General features: G+C 50.9%; 1 long non-coding RNA gene across 1 annotated transcript; it reads right to left on the reverse strand.

The window, feature by feature from the left end:
• Positions 1–355: 355 nt before the first annotated feature.
• Positions 356–19,987, reverse strand: LOC109284769 (uncharacterized). The gene is made up of 4 exons (XR_002092346.2): positions 19,680–19,987; positions 13,030–13,161; positions 3,122–8,389; positions 356–2,593 (listed from the first exon to the last, which is right to left on the reverse strand). It is a non-coding gene; the product is annotated as an uncharacterized LOC109284769 (long non-coding RNA).
• Positions 19,988–21,943: the final 1,956 nt, after the last annotated feature.

The raw sequence follows: 21,943 nt of genomic DNA on the forward strand, positions 1-21,943 counted from the left end.
GACTGAGGTTCCTTAACAGCAAAACCCTACTAAGTATTGTCCAACACAGGGTAAATCCTGCTCTCTCACCGGTGAGACTCTGAAGCAGCTCTCTGGGAGACGACAGAGCTGACCCAGACTTTCATTCAAGACAGGGTCATTGCGTTTTTCAGTGCAGGATGCTCGGATGACTAAGAACATGTTACCGCTCCGCTAACCAGCTAAGAAGAGTTAATGGCATTAACTGTTTTGTTGTTTTTTTGAAAGGTCTGGCTTTCTATCTGTCATTAACATGAGATTGCATAACAGAGGATAAATCTGAATGAAGTTAATACCCACAGAGCGTGGTGCAGAATATTCATGCAGTGGGAACCAAAACGAGGCAAATGCGAATCTTTATTACCAGTGGAGGCTGTTAAATATTTATATTTTCTGTTTGAGACACACTGTGACACATGAAACTCAATTATCATATAACTAAAACCCATACTAAATTATAGATAAATGGCAGCAAATGAAGGGGAGCAGTCTGAACTTCACAATGCACAACCCTGGGAAAAAAATAATAAACTTCAGGGGAACAATGAAGCGGCGCCTGTCAGATAACATTGTCTGAGCTGCCTTCATTCTTCAGTGACAGAACAATTACAAGCAGTAGAGTGCAAGGCATCTTCCGAGTGCAGCCTTCTTTTGTTTGTCCACGGTTGTCCTTGTAGGAAGATGCAATAGAGACACTGGGGAATGTACCCAGAGACAATACAGACTTTACCAAGAGCCTTGGCAGGGGTAAGTCAGCATAGATCCATTGTCAGTGGAGTCACAAAAAGGAGGATCTGACTCCCCCCTTCCCCTCCTGCCAGCTGTGAAAGCGGATCCAGACACCTATGGCATAGACGGCCTGGTCCCTCGTTTGACATCCGTTATGCACAGATTCTGTCATCCAACTGATGCTTTTTCTATATGCTAGGTGGAAGCCTTATGACCCTACCAACCAACCAAAAAAAAAATCCCGAGCAAAAGTACTACCAGAATTGCCTGCTGGGGGTTTATGCGGCAGTATAAAAACCTAAAATAAAACAATCAGCTAGGTAAAAATGAAGAATCACTGGGGGAGTGAAGTGGGGGGGGAACATGGAAAGACCCTTCTAGGAGTTGTGGGCACTGGGCAGTGTGGTTTGTTTAGCCGTTGTGTAAGATGAGCAGTTTTGTGCGTTTTCCTGTTTGTACATGGAGAAATGGTCTTTTAATAGCTGATTTTTTTCTCCCCCCTCGAGGTGACCCTGAGAAAAGCCTTAGAGACAATGAAATCTGCTGGCATGAACAGGACTTTGTGGGAGATGGACAAAGATGGCTGTTTCTGGAGACTTTCCCATGAGCTGACAAGGGGGGAGCCTTTTCCACCTCCATTTCTTATTCTGGTCCCTTCCCTCCTGGTTTATGATTTTTGCAGGAAAGCAGGACGGTTCCTTGTTGGCTGCGAGTCTCCCTTGTGCTTTCTACTGCTGCTGCTTACTCTTCCTGGGAAACCACAAACTTTTCCTAATGCCATCATGATCGGTGGCTGCGGAGGTCAAACGTTAATGTGGTACTAAGTGAGGAACGAGCAGAGAACCCCCAAAGATAAAAAGATCAGAGCTTGTGCTTATTTTTAATCCAAGTGTGCCTAGTAATAAAAACCACAAGGAAAAAGGAATGCCGGATGTCAGGCAGAAAACACACAGGGCCAATTCCCGGTATCGGCTTTTGTTTTTCCTCGCAGATTGATTTCTAAGGACTTGTGCTGGGGATAGCTTCAGGACACTTGGTTTAAGCAGAAAAATCCCTGTGCCCGTTTCTGTGAACCAAGCTTTAAATGAATGTTTTCTAAGAGCAAGGCTTGCTAATTTAGGGCAACGCTGGAGAACACCGCTCCCCTGCAAGGGTCCCTGCCCTTTGCCGCTGAATCACAGCTCCCCTTCCCCACTTCCACAGCACCAAATGCTGCCAGAATTGTGGGCTTTCAAGTCCAACGAGTAATTAATACCAAAAATCATAAATTCCAGGGGCACAGAGGTCTCTCTGTCACATAGTTTCCTTCAGCTTTGGCAAGCAGAAATTAGATGCGTGTCTCTCTCTTTGGGCTGTAAAGCATACCAATTCATACCAGCCCCTGCCTGCATATTGTAACCAGCAGGCTATGGGTTTTGGGGTTTTTTTTGGTTGGTGGTGGTGTCTTTCTAAAATCAAATGGAAAACAAGATTCCAAAACTGGCTTGTGCATTAGAAAAGTGAATAAGATTAGGGAAAAGGTCTAGCTATACAACTGGGGGTAAAAGACAGCGGACGGTTCAGGGAGCACATCTCCGCAGGTGACCCAGATGCATTCAAGTGGCTAAAGAGATGAAGAAATCACAGGTTCTCTTTCCATTTCACTCTGGTGTAAATGTACAGCAGTGCCCTTTACTGGAAACAATTGGGACCACACAACTATGTGTCACGACTCTGTATTGCAAACCGTTAAGAGTGATTCTTGTTACACTCCTGCAGAATAGGAATGAATTTTGTAGCAGCGGGTTCTGAGTTCTGCCTCTGTTGTCACTGTCCGGTTCCTTGGCAGGTGTGGATTCGTTTCAGTCTGAAAGAAGGGCAAAGGGGAAAAAGGAAATCAGACTCAGCCCCTCCCAGAAGTCAAAGGTCTAGGGAAGAACAAAGCTGCAAAAGGGCTGGACTTTGTTAAAAGTTGCGTAGGAGCACTTAGCCGGATGAAAGAAATCTGAGCTCAGGAAAAGTCACAAAAGGGAATGTTGCAATTCTCTTGTCCCCGGCACATCCAAGGACCACATGTCCAGCTCCGTGTGGGAGCAGTGCCGGAGAGAGCCAGGCATCTCTATTCGTCCCAGGGGAGAGACTCCGGGGAGTGGTGCATATGTGCACACATGCAGACATAGCCATGAGCATGCACATGTATCACTGCACACAAAACCAGCCCCCCACGTTCATGCCACAGAAGTGTCACCAGCGCTTATGAGAGTGGACCACAGAGAACTCCCCAAACAGATCAGGCCCTGGGAGCGTGCTAAAAGAGGCTAGTTGGTCATCCAGAGCAACACTGCACTGCTACAACTGAAAGGACAGACAGACCAGTTGCTGCCTCTACACTTACCCTGTGATCTCTGCTCCTTTACTGTCACCACCTCCTGTGATCCGATCCCAGCAGTTTACCTCCTTGTGGCTTTGACTTTTGCCTTCCGATTTGCCCATGAGGTTCCCCCGGCACAGAGAAAGCAGTGAGCCACCATTACCCCTGCACAAGGCAAGTAAAGCCCAGTCAACACGCCTGGATACTTGGGTGATGGATGCTGCAGAGCTGCTAGGCCTGCATCAAGGAGAAGCATGAGGGTCAGACCCCCAGGCATGAAGGCACCCGCTTTGTGGCTCTCAGCTGTGGTCAGGCAGCCTCACCCGCTGCAGCCCAGCTCCTCCAGTACCACCTGCCGAGAGTCCCTGGCTCCATCTGCAGCTCTCCAGCCCTGGGCATCTGTGCTGGGACCGAGACATGTTGAATCAGGGAGGACTCAGCAATCTACCAACAATTACAGTGCAGAGAGGTGGATTTGGAGATTGGCTGTTACCCTCACAAGGGCTGGAGATTTTTTTTTTCTCCCCACATTGAATTTTCTCTGAAGGATGAAGTGGCATTAGCCCTGTCACCAGCCTCTTCCCATGTAGCAGGGCAGGGAACAGAGCCGAGCACAGGGCTTGGGAGTACTGAACCTGGAGATCAGTTGCTTCGGGACTTCAGAGTTGTCCCTTTTATGAACTGGCTCCCGCTGGGCTTAGCCTGTGGCCATGAGGACTGGGATTAGGGCACCGGGATGGATCCAACCCATGAGAGTTGCAGCCATTAATGTGGGTGTTGGTACAATTACCTGCAAGCTCTCCTGCCCACGCATCCTCACACAGCAGCAGCCCTGTCTCCACACATTGCTTCAGAGTTGGTAAATGCAAACAGCAGGATCTCCAGGCATGCTGTTAATAGCCGGTGTTAGAAAGCTGAGGGCAGCTACAGCTTGGAAAACTCCTCTCTGATCCGCAACCCAGAGCAGATTTCCTGCAGAGAGCAGCTGAGCTGCTTACTGCTCACTTCAGATTTCCCAGGGGATGGAGATCCTTGAGCCTGGGGGTAAAGAATACCCCACCAAGATCTTGCTGCCCCTCGCCCATCCTATTTCCCTCCTGCTCACACCCCGGGGCGACACTGCCCAGAGCACCCTGCAAAGCACTGCCCCTCTACAATGGGCACAGGGAATCCAGCGCTTTCTCCGGCTTGGTTTTTAGACATGCCCCCTTGCTCCAGGCCAGCCCGAGGTTTTCCTATCTCCCCATCACGCCTCTGCATTCACCCTGCGCTTGCAGAGAGCAGACAGTAATTGTAGAGTAAATTGTATTTGAGGACTACAGAGCACCTCAGCTCATCAGTCACTTCCCAGGAAACAGCCATTGCACTGTCAGCTCCTTCCCTTCCATCGCTCCCCGAAGAAGCATTCAGTGACATGGGGGCTCGGAGGGCTCTCTGCGGGGCTGGCCCAAGCGTCTCCAGTGCCCATTATAAAATAAGAGGGGGTGGTCCACATACACCATCATAAGGGACTCACCCAAGGGAAAGTCTGAGCCAGAATACCAAGGACACAACGAACAAGGCAGGAAGGAAGGAGCTCTGGCAGGGGTGGGCACAGCTGGCCTCGGCAGCTGGTGCCAAGCCATGGGCGGGTAGGAAAGCAGCAGGGAGAAAGGTCTAGAGCTGCAGGGACAGTGAGCATTTGCCCACCCCAGAGGACACCAGTGTGGGCACAAGGGCTGGACAGAGATGCCTCGGGCACCGAGGTATTAGGGTGAGGTACCCCAGAATCAAGGAGAGCAGCACGTCTGCGGAGAAACCCAAAAGCCAGGCTCTGGCTTGTATGCAGCCCCAGTTACCAGCTAGTCTTCAAAGGATATGTGGGGAGACAGGGCAGCTACAGCTACCAGGCCCTCCAAGAGCTGCCCTCTCCCAGCACCACAACGCCCTTCCCATCCCAGCACCCAAGCTTGCCCGGTTGCCCTCTGAGCGCTTCCTAAAGGCACCCTTCCCCTGCCCCACGGGGTGGGATGATTCCCCGAGGGTCTCAGAAACCCCCTTGGGTCTCCGCGACCTCCTCCTCGCATCCTCGCAGGTCAAATCCAGCCCCTCCCAGTGCGAGACCCCTTCTTGGCCGGACTGAACTGGGGCAGCTGGGCAGGAGCGCCGCTAGCTGCGGGCGAGGGGAGTTCACGGGCTCCAAGGCTCTTACATAACAGCCTCCCCCCTCCCTCCCCCATCGCGCAGGCAGCCGCTGACAGATTGACGCAGGCTATTAGGGGACTGAAAGGCTTGGGTTTTAATTCCATAATTATTTGCTCTGGGAGAGCTAGCCGCAAGCGCTTTGAAGGAGCCTGGGGAGGGAGGGACTGCGTGGAGGAGAGAGGTATCTCCCATTCAGGCTGAGTTCAAGGGCAGCAGCTGTGTTGTCGGAGGTGCCCTCAGCTGGGGGACTCCATCCTGCCCCACCCCGGGGGGCACAGACAGGCCTTGGGGTCATTTGGGCCCGCTGCGGCCCTGACCCCCGGCAGTCCCGCTCTCCACCGGCTGCACCGGGGTTCCCCGTGCAGCAGGGATTCCCCCTCAGCACTGCGGCTGGCAGGTGCATCTCAATGAGCCAGCCAGGCTTTTCCTTCCATCCACCCTGGGATTGCACGATCGGCTCCCGCACAATGCAGCGTTGCTATGGAAATGGGCTCTGTGCATAAACAGTCTGCGCTGTTGTTCTTCCCGTCAGCGAAGGGACTGCGGGGAACTCGCCTCCCCCCTTCCCGGCCCGGGAGCAGAACCCGCTGTGGTCCCACGCCAGCGCCTGGCAAGGCACCAGGAAAGGACTCCGGGCGTCCCCTTTCTCCCTCTCCAGGGTTCGGTTGACCCTCAGCCTCCTCATCCTGCCAGGCAGCTGTGCATCACGCCTCGGTGTGCTGGGGATGCGAGGAAACCCCGAGCAGCCCCTTAAAGCATCTGGAGGAGCATGGAAGAAAGGAGGAGACATTCCTGCACGCCAGGAACAAACCCCAAAACCTCCAGCCCGACAGCGGGAACACACAGCGTGAGGGCTGGGGTCAGGCGGGCGCTGCTTTCCTGCAGAAGAGAAGTGAAGCATCACCCCTCTGAATACACAGGCACATTCGCCTGACCCCCCTGCTGCCAGCATGCCATCACGTCCAGCCACTCACCCCTATGCCCCGTGGACACGTGTCGCACGGGCACCACGTGCACACACCACCCAGGAACCCTCAGATATACGCCCTGTAGATGCACTCGTTCCCCATGCATGTACCCCTTGCATTTACACAACTCCAGTACAGCGAAAACCAAGCCCTTCCCACAGGCCCCACATCCTTGCCCCCCCTCCCAAGGGAACACGAGCTGAACGGGCTAGAAATCAGCTGCAGGCAACAGCGAAACCGCAGACTGTTCCCTCCTCCACTTTGGCTGTGCCCGGGTGCGCTGTGGCTGGGGGGACTGTCGAGGCCCATCAATTCATTCCCTCGCTCTGCATTTTATGTGGCCGGGTTACCTTTAACATCTGGCTCCAGCCTCGGCACCCAGATCTGCTTCCAATTTACATTCCGGCCTTGAGATTGCTATCTAAATACTTCGGTGAAATGGAGCCAGAGGGTGGGAGCGACCTCGCCAGCTCCTTGCTGCCATTGTTCTCAGAGCCAGAGCTAGTCACGCAGCCCCCTTTCCGTCTCCACCGACCTGGGCATGGGGGATACTCGATAACCCCGTTGCAGCTGGCGCTGCACGCCTGACGGCAAACCCACAAGAAGAGTTGAAGGTTCAGCTCTCCTTGGTTTTAGCAAAGCACATGCACGCCAACACCTACCATCTCCCTTCCAGCCCCTGGTGTCACAACTGGATCCTGTGCCCCGGGGCCTGGCCCCACATTTATACCATACCCTGCAGTGCCCCCAGTTGGCTCAAAAAGAGATGATCGCTTCTGGTCCGGCGAAGAGGAGTCTGATCCCGTTTCCGTCCCGTTGCCGTTTCTAGCCCTGCTGGGACGCCACCCGCTGCGGGGCTCTCTGATATCCCAGCCCTTGCCCAATTGTTCATGCTGTTCTGGGCTGCTTCCTCAGGACTTTTTGTTTTCCAGATCTTCCTGCTGACCAGAGGGATCCAGACGGGGTTGGCATAACGGGGTTGCACCAACCCAAAAGCGGAGCACCCCTAGTGACTCTCAGGGGAGCAGGACTCTCACCCCATGGTGGGGTTCATGGATGGTGAAGAGACAGAAGAAAGCAAATGGAGAGAGAGAGATGAACCTAAGTATCCCTCCAGCACCATGTACCTCTGGGCTCATTGTTCCTGGACAGGCATACTGTGTTGACCAGAGTGAAGGATGCTTTGTCCTCACTTTAATCATATCACCCAGCCATAGTCCCGCTGGCCAAGACAGAAATGGATCTGTCTTGTCCGTTCTGCCCTGCTTCATCTTTGGCAAAACAGTCATTTCCTGAGGGACGGCAACACTGGAAGGGAAAATCAATATCCCCATTGAAGCCACTCCACAAAACTGGGTGCAAAACCCAAGGGAAAAAGTGCAGGTGTAAAAGATAAGGCCTGGGTGTGTAAAGGAGACCTGCTGATTGCCATAGTGTGGCATTATAACAGGGACTCGTCTACCCCCTCCTCCACCACTCCACACACCTCTATTTTTACATCCTCATCCCCAGCTCTGTGCTCTCCTAAAAACGCTGCTATGCCAAACCAGCCATTTCCTTGCTTACTGAGTGACTTTGATTCTGGAAGCTGCTCCGTCTTGTTCCGGGAGATAAAAGTGATCTCAGGGCTTCATTAATCCTGGAAGGAACTCGATTAGAGACGAGAGCATTTGTTCAAAGCCCCGGGGAGGAGAGCTGTCACACAGCCCCTCTCGGGCTATCGAGTCAATCATGAAGAATCCATCTCAGTTGGCCTGTTAGTGAAAGCCGTGGCCCTTCATTAGTGGCAGTAACTGGGAATGTCATTAAAGTCTGATGTGGGAGATCGGAGCAAAAGGACCGAGAGAGAGAGACAGAGAAAGGGGGAGCAGGCAGGAGAGAGAAAAAGCCGCTTCCGAGATGGATTTGCTCCCGCGCTGTCTCCATCGCAGACCTCAAAGGCTGTGCAGCTAGGAGCACAACTTTCAGATGCTGTCCTTGGAGATTTTTCACCTTCAAACCCCCTCCGGTGCTCCAGAGGCTGCTGTCTACCTTCAGTGGTAATCAGAAATTCAGCTGACAGGGTGATGGGGATATGGAGGGAACATCTGACACAGGGGCAGACTCTCTGCAAACTCCTCGGAGCACCGTGGCAGCTCACCTGCAAAGACAGGAAAGCCAAGACCCAGCTGAGCCAAGCTCTGCTTCCGGACCAGAAGCAGGTTTCTGCTGCACCTGTCATGTAGTGATAAAGGGTTGGCAATAAAAGCAGCCCCCCTTGGTGGTTTAATAGGAAGCAGCGGTGGGTGCCAGCACAAAATACTTACAAATGTGACCTGATCACAATGCTCAGGGGCAATGGCACTCATGTGAGCTGGACAGGCTTCTCCCTGCGACCACAGCCAGCCCCACATTGCCTCTCCCCTTAGCATTTCCTATAGCCAACTTGGCTGCCCCAGTATTCCCCCGTCTCTGCGGCCAACCCTTCTGCTTCAGCCATCCCCTCATGCCTGCTCCCTACAGCCAGTCGCACACTGCATCCCTGCTTCCCCCAGCCAAGCTGGCGGTCCTGGCTCTGTAATTTCTGGCCTCTGATGCCCCTCTCCAAGTTTGCAACCGGAAGGCCACTGGGACTTCTGTTTTATATCATTAGAGGAGTTTCTGACATTCGCTAGATGTGGTTGTTTAGGCTTAGGTCACGTCTCCATGCTAGACTGGACACTGGTTGAAGTTTTATTGTACTCACATCCCAGGGAATCTCATTATTAACAACCCACTTCTTGGGGCCCTCACTAATATCACTGAATCTCTCTCTCTATAGCCGACTCTCCTGGTTCTCTCTAATCTAGCCAAGTCTTTCTACTCTGCCTCAATCACTGGAGCTTGCTCAGCTCATTGCTTTTTTGCTCAATAATTCAAGACATCATTGGAGGCAAATCCTTGGCCAATGCAGCCTGATGTGAGGCTGAGACAAGAGGGGTGTCAGGATTGCCAGTTATTGGAGTATATCCCAGAGCTTAGCCCTTCTGACATCAGGAGACCCAGTACCAATAAAACTAGCTGAGGATAAATCCTGGGCAAACCCAGCTCTTGTAGCCACACCTCAAGATCCTACCTTAGTCCAACTGGCTTAAGGCATTTGGGTCAGAAGAAAAGATGGCACCTCCAGCTGGTTCTGGACTCATCCCATTTACTATGCAACTTCACAGCAGCTCCCCAGCCCGAATGAAGGGAGATAACTCACTGAACCAGTTTCTAGGACGTTTGGACAGGGATTTCCAGCCTGGAGAGCCAATAATCCGCAGGAATCAACTGGATAAAATACTACTTCCTAGGCAGAAGTGGAGGAGATCTGGATGAGTAGCAAAGTCAGCAACCTGCCAGGAGCTGCAGTATGTGGGTAAATGCTAACTGTCATAAAAGATTGCTCGCGCAGGGGAAAGAGGAGGAGGTAGGGTGGGAAGCAGTTGCTACTGTTAACTTGAGATCTGTGGCTGAAAGCCAGGCAAAAAGGGTCCAAATGGGTCAAAGCTGTACAGCAAAGCAGTGGCTCTAGGGAGAACGCCGCCTTCCCCATCCTAATAAAGCTGCTTGTTCAGTGCTAGAAGAAAGCGATTTTGTACAGCTCTCCGCCACTGCAACCTAATGCTAGCTCCTACCTCCGACATCTCCCCCACACCTGGCTCACTGCAAGCCAGCTGCAATACGGGCCATGACAGCCCTTGGTAGGAAAAGGTCAAAGAATCTTGTTGGTGCGTCTGCTCAGCTCCCCGGTGAGCTGGCAGCTTTTGTCAGGAACCGTCTGCTTCTCTCCAGGCTCAATGGCACTCACTGCATCTTATTAGCTCAGCTCACCTGCACCACCCAGTCCTGCTGGGCTTTGCCTTTAACATCCTACTCTTTTTTTTTTTTTTTGCCTCCCTGCCCATCAGTGTACACTAGCTCCTCTCTTCTCTCTCTCTCCCTCCCTTCAGACACTTTTTTTCACTGGATATTTCCTTTCCCTCTCTGCCTTGACCAGATCTCAAGCACCAGCCTGGAGATGTACTAAGCGTGTCTCTGGCTTTGCCCAGCAGGGTTAAAAACTAACAGGACCCACCCAGCTGCAGGCGGGAACAGCTGCCCCTCTGCAAAGGAGGACACTGCCTCGCTGCCCCCTAACACAATCTGGAATGGGCCGTGCTAAATCCAGCACCTGGACATGGGGTGACTGACCCCATCGTGCAAACAAATGGAGCCAGGACAGACTGTGCCTGCAAACAGCCTGGCTGGCTCTGGGCAGCTGGGACCACTTGGCAGAAAGAGGCTTGCATTGCCAACAGATTAAAACATGCTATTAATTGAAGAAAACAGCAACGCGCAGGGAAAATAGCTAGAATTAAAATTAAATTCAAATTACAACTTCACTGAAGCTCCTGGCAAGATTCCCTTAATCTTGCCTGTAAGTTGGTCTCCTTCAGAGCTATGAAAAGCCCTTGGGTCAAATGCCAGAGCCCAGAATCTGATGCCTGGATCTGCCCAAAGGCTCAGGACAAGTCAGCACACGCTGAACCCAGGGCTGACATTCCTGCCAGGGAAGGAGGGCGATGTTTGGAAACTGGTTGAAGCTTCAGGACGTCTGGGCTCTATTTCCAGCTATGCTAGTGGCTCCCTGCCATGACCGAGGCCCAATATGAATGCTAAGGGCCTTGGTTTTCCCCATCTGTTAAATGGGAATAATACTCTTCTCCACCTCCCAGAAATACAATGGCCCTATTCAGGAAAGGACTTCTTCATGTAAGTGCTTTAGCTCTGGACACCATCCAGCGTAGAAAGGGGGAGGACCTAGACAGGCTTCAGTGCCAGGGGTTAGCACATTGCTTGCAGTGCTGGATGCTGCCTGGAGAAGGCAGCAACTCATCCCCAGTGACCCAGCTCTTATTGCCCACTGGCAGCACAGCTCCAGCTCTCTTCCAGCAGATGCAAAGGCAACCAGCACTTTGCCCTAACAATTCACCTGGAAGCATGCATTTGCTGCATAGCAGTTGAACTCTCCTCCCGGGGGCCTTGATCAGAATGCACGTAATTTGTATAAAGCCGCTTTAATACTACAAGAAGAAACATTTTTCCCCTTTAAATATTAATGCCTTATATAAGAGGCTGTCTAGAGACTCCAGCTGCAGCCTGGGCAGAAGCAGGAGAGAAGCCTTTTCCAGGAGACAATCTGTCCTTTCTCCAAAAACTCAGGTTTGTGATGAGTTGGCTCAAAGCCAGATGGGCTGGACTGGAGGAACCACTAGACCAGCCCAGGATTGAGCCCGTCTTTATGTAGGTTCTGACATGTTTGCTAAATGTAAACACAGCCTTTGGCCATGCCACTCAGCCATGTCAGTAAAGCTGGCTCCCACCCTCAGATCTGATGGCTCTCCCACCTGCTCCTCGCTATGACTTCGGATATCACATTCGACCAAATAACATGGGTCAAGTCAATGGCATGCCCAACCAGAAGAACACTCCCCAATGGAATGGGCCCAGAAGAAATAAGACCAACCAGGCAGAAGGGTAGGAAGAGTCAGCGCTGATTTGGAGTTGATCTGAGAGCATATTAAATCAAGTTGTCTTTGCAGGAGGGAATAGGATGGGAGGTAGAAGAGAAAGTTGGTTTAGATGCATGTCGAGAAAACATAGTCTTTGCAGCATGGGTTTCATTTTACCAGCGAGTTCCCTTAGGCAGACCTGCCCAGAATGATTACCCTCACCCACCAACCTGTCCAACTGGTATGAACCAACACAACTGCCCTTACCCACACCTGGGGTGGATCGGCTGGAGGGGTGAGGGGGTAGTGGTGCAGTTGCACTCTCCTCCATGCAAATTTTAAAACCAACTGCCTGGGAGGGGCAGCAGCATTTCTATTCATGCAGCACTGAGAGCCAATTGACTCCATGGCTCATCGTCATCTCCCTGATTCCTGCTAATCTCTCTCCACTCCACAGGTGTAAGTTACCCTCTATCCTTTTTAATAGTCTTACAGTCCCACTATTCAAACTATCCTTTCTTCTATAATGTTGCCGTCCATTAGCCATTCTCAGTAACGTCTCTTCTATTTCAGGTGTGGTACTATTCACTTAACTGCAGAAATGACTGATAGTAAAATCCTGGAGGCACTGTCAAGATGCTCAGGAAGGCTGCATTTTGTTTCGTGAATCTGAATAAGGGATGTACATTTAACTACAATGCCTACAGGACTAATGACATATCATCTTTGGACTTTTTTTTTTTTGCCTAGTGGGTTTTTTTTTAAACACTTTATATATAATTTAGCAATGACTGCATATTCCAACAGCTATATTTGTTTTTGCTTTGATCTTAAACCAAATAATACAGTGCTCTCCCCTCCCCCCAGCATATTAGCAAAGCACCTACTTGCTCTTTAACTGGAGAAAATAGGTACTGTTACATGTGATGATATGCCACACTGTCTATACCCCTCTTTTCAAAATCCCAGGTCCACCCATGCCCACACCCTTCCAACTCAGCCCCACACAGCTGTCCTCAGGTATACCATGTAATAACTCATCTGGCTCTGCAGGATAGATAAGCGTTATAAAACCCATACTTCGTCCTGACCCTGGAAAAGATCCCACAACACCCAATCAGTTCTAGTCATGCCTCTGGAAAGCAGGAAATTTTAAGATATGCAAACTTGAGCTGTTTGTCCCTGTACCCTTTTCCTTATGCTCTCCACCAAAGAAAGAAGATTTTTACAATTCCTTCATAAGCTCATCTGTCCTTTGCCTGACAGGTCAGCTTATCATACTCACCACTCTCCAGAACCAGCAAACTCGTCTTCAGACTAGCTGGGCGGCCTCTCAAAGCCAGTCTGACTCCACCAAATCCACTCACTCTGCCCAAGTGTGAAGAACAGGTGGTCCCACTTGGCATCAAGGAGCAGGCTGGGGGCAAAAGCAGCCACTGTTGAGATACCCTCATTCCAGCTGTCCCACCTGAGGGCCCACTTCTGTTCTAGCAAAAATCAGTGGGAGCTGTATGTGCAACTTAAATGGCAGTGGGAAGGGGTTGCTAATGTTTGTCACGTGCTACAAGAACCTCATTCAAAGGCGCTCTGGAGTGGAAGTGCAAAGTATAATTAAATTACTAGGTGGTCGACACATGCTATAGAAGCAAGGATTAGCCTGCTGGTCCCAAGGCCTCATGTCAGCAAAGTATTTAAGTACATGCCAAACATCTAGCACATGTGTGAGCCCGATGGCACAACTCCCTTGCTTAAAGTTGGAGTGTAAGAGGTGTTGAACCGGGAGCTGGATGCTGTAATGGGCATGCCTGTCTTCCTGCAGTATTTATGGCATCGATCTACACAGGCTGAAATGAAGACACTCTCTGGGCCACATGTGGCCTCCATCCTGTCAGCTTTGCTGACAGCTTGGGTCACAGTTTAGATAAAGACACTTACCATTAGTTACAGGCTGTGGAAAACACTGTCACTGATGATTAGCCTCCAGTGCCTCACCTACTGCCTGTTGCTCACCCCCAGTAGGAGCTGAGTGAGGGTGGATATTTGGAGAAGGGAGGTTGCCAGATGGATGTCCCAGCAAGGGGAACATGAATGTGGGCTGCAGGGTGTTGAAGTGTCACCACACACACACACACACACACTAGTGACTTTGCTATGTAGCATGCTCTTCTGGTGCTGGATGGCCATCACAGTGGTTAATCAGGGTATGCTCCAGAAGCAGGACATTTGGGGACGAATTCCTCTCTGGGCTGGATGTGTAACACAGCACCTCTAGGAGGGTTGCTAGCTGGAAAAGATCCCACAAGAGCCTGGGATCCCACAGACACCTAGGACTCTGTGCCTTAAAGGCTTTTACAGTCTGGGCAAGACAACCGGGCTCTGGTAGCCAGGCTCTTCCAGATGCACCAAGAGAGCTTCCCTAAACTTCTCCAATGGATCAGCAGTGTGTTTTGAAAAAAAAAAATGCCAATCCCTCTTCCCCCAGCAAAGTTGTGACATAGATTTATGTGCCTGGCAGGTAACCCAGCTCCCTACGCTGCCCTCAGCCCTCCCTGTCCACCTGGCAGCTACAAAACCAACTCATCTGCCTGGAAGTAAAACAGAAGTCCTCTTTTTAGCTTAAAACTCCACTTGGGCTCAAACCAGGATTCGGTGCCATTTGCCATACCATGCAAAGTCCACCTTGCTAGCGCTTGACGCAGAATAAAAGGAATCCACAAATGTGGAATTTCTCGTGGAACAGATATTCCCATTTTGGATAGCTCTGCTGACTACCACCAACCTGTGTGTGTGACCAGTCCACCACTGAAAGGGGACAGGTCACCAGAGAGAGATTGTAGGGCTTGGGTACATGCTAAAGGACCTAAAATGCCAAAAGTACTCCTCTGGGCTCAAAAACCTCATCAAAACTGGCCCTCTCAGGGCTTTTCATCACAATTGCTTCTCCTCCCGCCTCCTGACCACAACCTCAGGGGATATCCATCTCCATTCTTGGAGCCGGTCCGAAAGTGTCATTTTTCCATCAATATTTTTTAAATGAAACGGAATTTTCCATTTTTCCAGATTATAAGCTGTTTTGGGCACAGACTCTCTCCCTCTCTGTTTGTACAGCACCTAACGCAACGGGGCCCATTCCTTGGTCTGTAGCCACTACCATAATGTGTGCAATGATTAATAGCAAGTGTCAGGATTTCCATTCTAGGTGTCTGTTACTAGAGGTTAATTACTCAGCTCTGACAATTCGCACTAGGCTGAAGTATGCTAAACAACTCCACAGCCCAGGAACATACTGATCATTAATCTATCGTGGAATGAATCAATTTGGTTGTGTTCAAGTCAGAGGAGGACAGAAATAGCAGCTTGCCAGCTCTGGGAGCTGCTCACTTTGGAGATGGCCGAGCTAAAAGAACTGAGTGGGTTTAAAAATAAATTGCTCGGACACCAAAGCGGGCCTGAATATGATATACTCTAAGACCCCAAGAAAGCATCTCTCATGAGCGTCTGAGATAGGGTTCTCAGAAGGATGAGGACCGTGCAGGTGGTGCTATGGCCTGACATTACAGAGCTCAGATCTCCCCCTGCACACTGTCCCTGGCACTGAAAGTTTAGGACGTGCCACAATAAGGGATTTAGAGCATGGCAATATTTGAGATGTGCCTCAGGGTTTCATAGGTAATGCATTTGCCATCAGTAGGATCCGACTTCTGAAAGAGCCCAGATTACATCTAGGTGCCTAAGTCAGGGGCTGGATCTTGGAAAGGGCACCGCGCAGTGGGGCTGGCTGCATACAGAGCATATTCTGCTGAAGGTGTGAGTGCTTGAAAACCTGGCCCTATCGGTCCTTTGATTGCTCACCTCCCCCCAAGGACTGCAAACCCCTGCTGCACTGGGAGCAAGCACTGGCGAGACCCTGGCTATCTCCTACACTTTGAAATGTGTCGTGCTATCCCAAAGGGCCACAGGAAGAGACATCCAGGACATCAGTCTAACACTTGATCTGACAGACATCACAGATGCCCACCTGCCCCCTCAATCCCAGTTCTGAGCTGCTGGATCCTCACTCAAACCAACTCTTTTGTGCACAGAAATGTTTACTCCCTGGCATGTCTCTAGGAAATATCTCTACATCACCACTCCCCCCTGGTCCTGGCAGGGGGAGTAGGAAAGGGGGAGCATTTGTTATGGCTACATCTAACCTACAGGCTATAATGTTAAGGCTGCTCTAACTTATACCAGGGACCAGGCAGATCCTTGTACAACCCTAGGTCATTTGGAAAAAAAGAAATATCTATCTATCTGTCTATCTATCTGTCTATCTGTCTATCTATCTCTTCCCTTCTCCTCCTTGCCCCAGATGCAGGAATGGGGCATCCGAGACTCAGCCAGAGGGCAAAAATAAACTCTAGGGACCATAGGTTACAGAGGATGACACAACAGGCCTGAGTTCCTCCTCTCCCCTCATCCTGAAGAGGACTTTGTCCCTAACTTGTATTTCTCCTTTTAAATTATTTTTTTTATTCACTCTGTTTCTCTTAGAAGTGAGACAATCATTTCCTGCTCCCCTCCCTTAACAGCCTTTTTTTCCCATTCCACAAACACTGATTTACTTCTTCATCTGCTTTCCTCGCAAAGCGTGAGACAACATGCCCGTGATGGGCTCAGTTTGCACCTCCAAGATTATTAAAACCACCATCAATGTCATCATGGCCTGGGGAAGTGGGTTGTCAGCTAAATTACATCCTTTCTACTGGCACGATGGATAGCTTTGTAGCAGGACAATAATATTGCGTGGACATGCACTATAAGTAGTTATGGGTTTCATTGATTTCTTAGCAACAGAGCTGTAGGTTTTAAAATATGATCTAGTAACTGGAGGCGAAAAGAGAGGAGATGAGAGATAGTAAAGCTGATGGAATTAGACCTGTATGTGTCTGTTGGGCCTGAGATCAGAACCTGACCCTAGAGGAGAGGCTGGGGAGAGATCTAGCAAGACCAGAATCAGGGGCAACCATGAGGTGTGGACTAGGAGAGCAGCAGTGAGGGCTCTGTTTGCATGTTACACAAGCTGTTCGCATGCAATTTCCATCCCAAATGGTGGAAGTCCTCCATAACTTGGGACTTGCTCGCTGGCCGAGGCAAAGCAGGATGTATAGAGGAGCGTGGCCATTCACGATATGAACTTGCACGCTCCCAACTCAGCAATGGGCCTTCCTTCTATTCAGCCAGCCTCAGAAAGAGAAAAGGGTTGGTGTCCTTCATCTCCTGTAGAAGGGGTGGAGGAAATAAAGAGAGCATGTGGGCTCAACATGATGATATCTAGCCATGCCACCTCTCCAGGCAGCATCAATCTCTTGCAAGAGCAAAAGAAGATGTGGGTTAGGATGAAAGGCAATGTGGGAGAGTGGTCAGAGCAAAATCCTGAGCAAGTTAGGACTCCAAGGGCATGTCCCACAAGTGGGAACATGCGCTTCCCTGGAGACAAGCAGCCGTGGCACATATTTGTGCCACGGCTGCTTATCCCCAGCGAATGCCCCTGCATGCATGCTCTGGCATGTAGCAAATTGGGTGAGATAGGGGAGGCTGGGGCCAGACCTGGGCTGGCCCCAACAGCCTTACTTGGGTCCTGGGGGCCTCCTAGGGCAGCAGTGGCAGCAATCTGGGCATATGGAGCCTGGCCAGCAGCCAGAGCATGACTCTGGCCAGCCAGGCTCCAGTTTCTGGAAGCACACATTGAAGCCACGGGTGCCATCCCACTTTTTTCTGCTGTGGTTTTTTTAGATACCAGGATTTCCCAGTGCATATTTTGCAGTGCAGCTGCAAAATTAGGTAGTGTGGCGAACGGACCCACCGTGTGCATTTTGTAGTGCCTCCACAGACTGCACATTCCCACTTGTGGAGATGCAGCCCACGTGGTTTGTGAGGCATCCTAGGAGCAAGGTGCTGGGAACTGGGGCAGTTGCATCCTTCTGGATTTCTCAATGGCTTCCAATGATAAAGATCTCAGGGAGTGGCCAGGAGGAGATCTTGCTGCCAGTCGGAGGACCGGGGGTGTACCGAGGATGGCATATAGATTGAAGTCCTATGAGGATGCATGAGCTTCCTGCATGCTGGTACTTTTCTGCTCACACTTCTGATGTAACAAAGCCCTGTCCCCATCTGCCTTTTCATGTCATTTGCAATGAAGCGTGATGTGGGAACGGTGAGCCAGGCTTGTAGAATAGGTGACCTAGAACAAGGCGGGCACAAAATAGGTGTGCAAATTCCACCCAAAGGGACCAGCATGCATGAGGCGAGGAAGGAGATGTTTCATGGGAGCAGGGGACAGGTGCAAGGGCATGGAAACACTCAGGAGGAGGGACAGAGCCATCCCTGCTGAGCTGGGCCGATGAGTGATGAGGGCCAGCACTTCAATCATGCCTTGGCTGCAATGCCACATGGCCTGGCTGACAGCCGGACTGGTGGTGACATCAGTGCCACGGTAACAAGCATCCTGGATCTGTCAAGGGCTCCATGACTAATTCTCTCGGTGGTCGACATTTTTAATATTCCCTCATAAATATGCATGGGCTGTCAGCTATGAAAAAGGACCCTGGTTCTAGCTGCTCTCTTCTGCCAGAAGGGCCTGAGTCAGGAGAAGGTGGAGGAGGGAGAGAGCAGCAAACTTCACTGGCCGCAGAGGGATTGAGAGGTCACTGGACTCAATGGAGCTTCACTCATCTACCCAGTTTCTGGGCTCCAGTTCCAGCAAGGTCCAAGTGCAGTCACTGGCCACAACCAACCTCCTCCTGCTACTGCAACCCCACCCAGGAGCCTCTCCCACCTTTCAAGAAACTGGAATAATCTCTTTGGCTTGCTCTGCTGCTCACACACCGTATCTGAGCCACAAGCAAAGCCTCTGCTCCCAACTTCAGCAGGCCTTAGAAGGAGCCAGGTCCATGTGGAAACCACCTGGATCATCACAGGAGCTCAAGTCCCCTCTCCCCCAGGCCCAGTTTGCCAAAAGCCAGGGGAGATGGATGAGCTGCCAGCATGGCCTGGAAGTCAGGACTGGGGGCAAGAGATCCCAGAGGGGAAGCGATGCCTCGGCTGAAGGACTTTTCCCCCCAAGAACATCCTGTCCCAGGCTCCAAGCCAACACATCTAGGGACTGCCACTACCTTAGGAGGCCCAGCCAACCTCAGTGCTGGAGTTCAAACACAGGGAGAGAGGCAGCCTGCGTGATCACAGGACCTGAACTACTGAACGATTCACAGATGAAAGCCAAAGTCTCCAATCCAATCAATCCCTTGGCTTTCGACCAGGGATGAGGTCAGCTCTTTGGATTCCCCCCGCACCCCCCATTCCTTTCCACGTGCACATGACTTCCCAGTCCCATCTGTACTCGGGAGCTGAATGGGGAGGACGATGGGCTGTGATCCATGCTGGGAGCGCTGAAACGTAGAGGCTCTGAGGCTGACAGAAAAGGCAGAGATGACCCCTAAGGGACAGGACAGAAACTAGCACTCCCAGTGCCGCAGGCAGGGTCAGAGACCCCATCGCCACTCCGAAGGAAGACCCAGCACAGCCCAATCATTTGCAGCCTCACAACGGGCCTGATGCTGGGCTTATGGCTCCCCATCAGAGCACCCGAGTGCCTCAGGTCAACAGCCCCACTGTCCCCAGCTGTCCCCATTAGGGCAATCCCCTAATCATTAGCATTCACAGCAGGCCCAGCTATCTCAGTCACAGTGCATTCATGGCAAGAGACTGGGCAGGAACAAAGATTGGCTATATCCAATATATACCCATTGATCTACTGTGTCCAGTAGCTTATCTATGGCAATAACTGAGGCTTCCAGCCACACATCACAGCCAGGTCCTCCAAGCATCCCAGAGCAGAGCTGTGCATGGGAAAGAGGAAGGAGGGAGGTGGTGGAGGCTGACATGGATCATTTATACCTGTTTTTGCTGCAGTCCTTCCTTGATCTTTGCTGTTTGTGTCAGTCCCCTGCGGCAGGAGCCCAATCTCCTTGACCCTCATACCTAGCGTAAGACCTGGATACGTCGTGCCCAGCGGCTCCCTGGCAAGGAAGGCTCCCTTCTCTCAGAACCAGCATGTAGCTGTGAGTGAACCAGTCCCACGCGTCAGCTGGATACAAAAAAGCCTGATTGCTGTATTCAACCTCTCCAGTCTACAGGATAATTTAAAACAGGAGGAGGGAAACAAGCAGGGAAATTATTTAAACTGATAACCAAGGAAAGGCACGTAAAGGCAGCAATCTAAGCTATGTCCCAGGAGCAGGGAAAGTATCCACACTCCCACAGACTCCAGATATACTGCTCTGACAGGCCACCCCACCACCATCAGGGAGCAGATTGTGGGTGACGGGGAAACTAGCAAGCATATTGCTCCACGGATCTGATGTTCAGCACACCCACTCCCACTCCCTGCATGCATATATGTAGCTGGGGGCTCCTTCCTTACAAGCGTATTGTGAAATGTAAGTTCTCCAAAACACAGTCCCAGTTAACTCTCCAAGCAGAGGCACTCAGCAGGGCCCAGACCCAGTCTTAGCTTATCTACAAAAGCCTAGATAAAGCTTGTGATTAATTATCTCTTGGATTCCCCAGCAGCCTAAAACTTCTGCCGCCGCTGAGGGGGTGAAGGCACTCATAAAACTTGCCATCACCTTTCCCCTATTCATGATCCTCCCGGCCGAATGTTTGCCAAAGCAGGGCCAGGAACAGATCCAAATCTCTTCCACCTTTTCCCTGCCAAACACCAGCCCTCCTTAGCCAGCACTGCAGGTGCCCTGCTTTGCTCGGACTTGGATCGCGGAAGCCGAGCACTCGCTCGCATCCCTCCTCACCTTAAAAAGAACCAACATCTTCCCCCACGTTGGCTAATTACACAATATGTCTTTTTGTTTCTGGAAAGCTATTGATTTCACTGGCATGTATTTTGCCCCAACATATTGATTTGATTAGCCTCCGTAATTCAAACTAAATTAGCTGCCATTAATCTGTAGGTAATTTGCTGCAAGCCAGCGCCGGCGTGGCCTAGATTTGCAGAAGCGACTGACTGCGGGTGCAATCACAGGCTCAGTGGGGAGAAGACACGTGGAGCTGTGTGCAACTTTCATAGGAAAACACTGAGGTTCAAAACACCGGGAGGCAAGAAAAAACAGAAACAAAATTGCAGCCTGCAGGGCCATCAAGGTAGGTGAAATCAGCTGTGATGAGAATTGCACCCATTATAGAGGCACCCTTACTGGAGACAACTAATTGCCCCAGGTATATACCAATTCCTCTGAGTGGCTTGTTAAATGTTGGAGGCCTGAGAGATGAGCTCCTCTGCATCTGGGAGGGGCTCGTCTGGCAGGGATAGGCAAGAACAATGCATATGTGATTTCCTTATTAGCATAATAATGCTGCTCAGTTGGCCTGAGTTGTTAGCCAACATTTAAGGTCTTGTAGGGCTGTTTCTATTAGGAGATGGATCAGTGACATGTGTCAGATGCTCTTCAGCACCATCTTGCTTGCTTACAACAATGTTTCCCCAAATACAATAGATCTAAATAAGAACAGGCAGCTTCCTCACTCAAAAACTCCCCAGTCTACCACTCCAGCAAGCTCTGGGTACCCAGAGACTCTGTCTCTCTGATTCTCGCACAACTCCTTCTCCTGGCTTTCTGCCTCCCATGTCCTGCAAACTAACTTTCAGGCAACTCCTTGCTCACAGACTCTCATGCTCCCCTGACAAGAGCCTCTGGTAAGGTAATTGCTATAAGCTGTATAGCAATATTATAGAGCCCTTTCCTCTCCCTGTCTCACTCCGTAAGGGAGAAGCTGATGAGGAGGAGGGCAGCCTGTACAGCCAAGACAAAAAGCAGCCACTATGGGTGTTTGTACACGCCACGACATTTGACTCTCATAACATGCAGCTGGTCCTGCTCAGCTAAGCCTCCTGCTCTCAGCAACTGCTCTGGGCAGAGGGAAAGAGAGACTCATGTCGAACACTGATGGAGCCAGGATTTCCAAAGAGCTTTAGCACACAGGGCACACAGCCCTTCTGAAGAGCTTATCAGCAATGTCCTCAGGTACCTTCGGACCAAGCATGCTATCAGGAATGCCAAGTGAGCGGCAAAAGTCATCCCTACAGATCTAGCCCAGCTCTCTACACTACCCTGCAAGATCTCCTACAACTTCTGCACAGTTTCTCT

The sequence above is a fragment of the Alligator mississippiensis genome, chromosome 8 (assembly GCF_030867095.1).
Source record: "Alligator mississippiensis isolate rAllMis1 chromosome 8, rAllMis1, whole genome shotgun sequence".
Classification (NCBI taxonomy): domain Eukaryota; kingdom Metazoa; phylum Chordata; order Crocodylia; family Alligatoridae; genus Alligator; species Alligator mississippiensis.